This window comes from Lygodium microphyllum, chromosome 30 (assembly GCF_053477565.2).
Source record: "Lygodium microphyllum isolate KBCC chromosome 30, Lygodium_microphyllum_v1.1.10, whole genome shotgun sequence".
Classification (NCBI taxonomy): Eukaryota; Viridiplantae; Streptophyta; class Polypodiopsida; order Schizaeales; family Lygodiaceae; genus Lygodium; species Lygodium microphyllum.
This window is the reverse complement of record NC_141164.1, coordinates 39079650-39084401: the sequence shown is the minus strand read 5'-3', so window position 1 is coordinate 39084401 and position 4752 is coordinate 39079650. Positions and strand designations below refer to the sequence as shown.

Genomic DNA, 4752 nt, shown 5'->3' with positions numbered 1-4752 from the left:
TTACTTCTAACATATGGAGCTCTTTTGCATATGAAATGTGGTTCAAGGCATAAACATAAGATTTCCTCATAGTTATCATAGCAGTTCCATTAGATTAGAAGATTTGGATTATTCTTTGTCCACGTCAGACTTTATGAGTTGAGATCAACACAAGATTTCCCCACAATTATCGGAGTAGTTCCATTAGACTAGAATATTAATATTCTTTGTCCATGTCGACCTTTAAGAGTTGGGACACTTGCAAGTCATTCTACATGTGCAAGTCCATATAGTAAGATTTTCCTTGTGGGTGCCCCATGTGTATGGACTTGTTCCCCACGAAAAAGGGGACCTTGCCAAGTTCATGGATTACCCTCTAAATATGAGGGTTCTCCATTGACTTTGCACAACAAATCCATGTGGATGTGTGACATTGGCATGCTCCTCCTTTCACTAACCTTCTCTGTGTCATTTCTCTCACATCCTTCCACACAGCTTTGCTTTCTTTCTCCTCCCACTACGTTTCTCTCTTTCCCACATATTGTTGGGCTTGTTGGTAGTGGGAGGTACTAGTTACTATGCACTTGTGCACGATTGCCATTCTTCATCTTCTTGCTTGCCAATTGACTTGTGTATGGCGGCAGGGCTCTAAAGAACCATGATAAACTTTGTGATAACTAAGGTTTGTCATGTGTGCAGGTCCTGAGGGAGCTATGAAAGTATGAACCATTGAGGGAGGTGGTGGTGGTAGTTGTGGGGCAACCACGTCATTTTGGGGGGGGGGGGTGCCTCCCTTTTGGGCATTTAAATGTTGCGGTGGTGGCATTGGACGAATCAGATTCCTTCCTTGCAGAAAATGGCATAATATCCAACACAACTCACGCGCGCGCGCGCACACACAAAAGAAACACCCACTTACACACCTGGAATTTAAATTCAATGAAAAGCGGTACGCCCTTAATGTATTTTTTGGAAACAAACACATTAGGGGCGTGGCTACATCTCTCTTTCTTCTCTCCGGAGTCCGGAGCCCGTCCTCTCTCTGTTTCATCAGGTGGCAGTCCCCGCCGCCCCCCCCCCACCCCGCTCTCTCTCTCCCTCTCTGTGTCTGCGTGTCTGTGCTTGTCGTTCTAGGGTTTGGACTGGAGATTGCTTCTCCTCAGCCATCGTTGTCTGCTTTCTCCCTCCCTCCCTCCCTATCCTATCTTGCCCTGCCTCCTTCGGGAATCGGAATTATTCCTCCCGCCTTTCAAAATGCCAGCACTTCCTGCCTTTCTCGCCATCACCGACAAACCACCATCGCTGCCTTCCAGCATATCTCGTGAGTCTAGTCGCATCCCAGCCGCTGCTCCAGCGGGCTTTTTCTGGTGATCGCAACTTTGCAAGCAAGGCAATCATTGCATCATTGTTGGAAATACACAAGGTAAACAAGAAGCATTTTGATATCTCGATGGAGGAATCGCAATCCAGTTGTTAAGAGCTGACAACATCTTAAACAGGCAAGGTTTCCCTTGTCACATTTCAGGAATGTCCATTACTGACATTATCCAGCTGAAGAAGCAAAAGAGAAACAGGACAATCTTTGTGGCCTTTCTGCATTCGTGCCTTTTAATCAACGCGGCAGCTGCCTTTGTTCAACTAAGTCTGCCAAGGTTGAGAGCAGAAGTGCAGGCCTGTTTCTCTGCATATGCAGATAAATAACTAAGGGGGGGATGCGGAAGAAGCTACTCCGTCTCAGCTAGATCTCAAGATTCAGCCTAGCAAGAAGCACGGGAAGAGTGCCTATGTCCACAACAATTACAGAGGACTACCGCATCATTTCAGTGGCACGCCACCTGGTCAAAACCGTGCGGACAGATGAAAGCATGAAAGAGGACATGCTTAGTGTGCTTTATGGATTTGATGACCGGATTTATGCTAAAGGTCACAAAGACAACATTCAGGTGTCGGCTTTTCAGGCCCCTTCAGCCATGACATCAATAGAGGTTAAAAAGAGATTGGACTTCGTTGGTGCTGTAGTGATGAAATGGGACTTGGTTTCTCCTGGAAAAGGCAAGAAGTCCATGATTTGGGATTGCGGGCATGAACAAGAGGCTGCATCCTACCTCTGTGCTGTTGACAAGCTGCAAGATTTGATGGCTTGTTTGTCTCTATCGGGGCAGGAGAAGCATGTCTTTGATTGTGCACAAAACCTCTTACAGTTGGCTATGATCCGACTTGAGCAGGAATTTCGCCATTTGCTTCTTGCACATTGCGACTCTGTGGATCCAGAATATATACTTCACCAGGCTCCAGGTCCTTGTCCTTGTGAAGAAGAAGGTGCTCCTGTGACACATTACACTGCACAGGTTGAGACTGCTGCATATCAAAGCTCGGAGGGGGATGATGCGGATGAAGAGGTTGTGGTGGCGCAAGCTGTTTCAGATCTGAACTTCACAGTTGAGCTTCTTCCAGCTGATGTGATCTCTCACCTGAATGATATTGCTCGGCGAATGATGGGGGGTGGTTATGCAAGAGAGTGTTGCCATGTCTATTCCAGTGTTAGGAAGGCTGCACTAGATCACAGCTTGTACCAGTTGGGACTAGACAAGCTAAGCATAGATGATGCACATAAGATGAGCTGGGAGGGCCTGGAGATGAGGATAAAGAAATGGAATCAGGCCTTAAAGGTAGCAATCAAGGTGCTGTATGCCAGTGAGCGCATTCTCTGTGAACAAGTGTTTGCGGGGATGGGTCCCTGGTGTGAGGCTGCCTTTGTGGATTTAGTGAAAGGATCCATTTTGCATCACTTGAGCTTTGGTGAGGTAATTGCAAGCAGTCGAAGGTCTCCTGAGAAGCTATTTAAGATCCTGGATATGTATGAGACCTTATGGGATCTTCTTCCTGCCATCAACTCCATTTTTTCTGATGAACTATGTTGTGGCATTAGGTCCGAGGCAAATGGGATCCTCATGCGGCTTGGAGAAGCAGCTAGAGGGACTTTTGCTGAATTTGAGAATGCCATTCAGAGGGACTCATCTAGGACTCCTGTCCCTGGAGGTGCTGTTCACCCCCTTACCCGTTATGTGATGAATTACCTATGCTTTCTACTTTGCTACACAGGAACCTTGAAGCGGCTGCTAGGAGATAAGGGCAATGTTGTGCCCAAATTACAGGTAGTAGAGAGTAATGGATTACTTGGTTTTTCTTCTGAGGATGAAAGTGCCAAATATGCAGAGCATTTGTCTCCTCTTGGAGTGCAAATAGTGTGGTCAATTGTGCTTCTACAATGTAATTTGGATGGTAAATCTAAGCTTTACAAAGATATTGCTCAAACCTATCTGTTTCTCATGAACAATGTTCATTACATTGTTCAGAAAGTGAGGCAGTCTGAGCTTGCTTCCTTGGTGGGTGAGCAGTGGATTAGAAAACATGTAAGTCAAGTGCAGCAGCATGCGACCAACTATGTTCGAGCTGCCTGGAAGAAAGTGCTGGCATGCCTGCGGGAAGATGGACTTAATCTAAGTGGAAGCTTTTTTGGAAGCATTGCAAAACTTGCATTGAAGGATAGGTTCAAGACTTTTAATTCTTCATTTGAGGAGGTGCATCGGACACAATCCACCTGGATTGTTTCAGATCCTCAGCTGCGGGAGGAGCTGAGGATTGCTGTGACAGAGAAGTTGATTCCAGCATACCGCAATTTTTGTAATCGGTTTCAAAGCTATATGGATTCTGGGCGACAACGAGAAAGATACATTAAATACACGACAGAGGATTTGGAGAAGTCTCTTCTTGATCTGTTTGAGGGTACATCTGCTACACTAGCTGCGCGAAGGAAGTCCTTCTCTACCAGCTTAACTTTGGCCGCTTCTTTTCACTAGGAAGCCTAGCTTGCCAATTGTACAACAGGTCAGAATGGATTCTGCCATTTGAGGTTAGAGCTAACATGCTCTAACAATCTTTACCGCGGGAGGATGAATTTTTCATCTTTCTTTGCTGCGTAAGTTGTTAATACAATACGTATAGCTCGCTATTTTTTTAAGCATGAGGCTTAGCATATGTAACATTATACATAGAGTTTTGAATAGTAAAGTTACATGAGGCACCATTACAGGTTTTGGTCAAGCTTGCTGATTTTTCAACATATAGATATTGGGAAATTGCAAGTTGAAATGTTCAAGCATGTGGCTCTATCTTAATTGTTCATCTAGAGGCATGAAGGTACAAAGGTTTGGTTCTCTTCTTTTTTGATTGATGTGGTGTTAAGGAAGTATTTTCATATAGATACTCTTAAAAGTGTTGTTGAGAAACCCTTCATTCACCCGTAGTTTGCGTTTTTGCATTTAGGGTTTGCAGTCCCAAAAAGAGGCGCCATCCAAGATTGACTGTGTCTGTTTATAGGGCACTCTTTCATTCATTCCTCATGGTTGATTCATTCAGTCCATCACCTCTTTTTTCCATCCTCTCCACTACCCTCACATCCCTTCAAGAGGACATTGCGGCTCGTGGTTCGTGGTTGTCTTTATCATCTTCCTTGTGCTATGGCACCCTTGTTTTCTTGTATCACATTCACTCCATGATTCAGATCATCATTCCATTCATCAGAGTTTCTTCTCTTTTCTTCTCTTCTCTATGTTTGTCGAGTTCACTTCGTGTTTCTCCTTACAAATCTTACTGTCTCGTTGGTAAGTCATCTTTTGATAAGTGTTATAGCCAAAAGTGTTAGGAAAGTATGTGATGTATACAATTGAAGTGTTATCCTATTCACTTAGTCTCATGATTAGCAATATCAAT

The 4752-nt window shown here is 44.5% G+C and overlaps 1 pseudogene across 2 annotated transcripts; it reads left to right on the top strand.

Moving 5' to 3' along the window:
- Positions 1-1016: 1016 nt before the first annotated feature.
- Positions 1017-4141, top strand: LOC148009754 (exocyst complex component EXO70B1 pseudogene; annotated as a pseudogene). 2 transcript variants are annotated; one of them, XR_015689755.1, is made up of 2 exons: positions 1017-1402; positions 1505-4141. The product of XR_015689755.1 is annotated as an exocyst complex component EXO70B1 pseudogene, transcript variant X2 (transcript). The 2 variants fall into 2 exon arrangements; XR_015689754.1 differs by having other exon boundaries at positions 1479-4141.
- Positions 4142-4752: the final 611 nt, after the last annotated feature.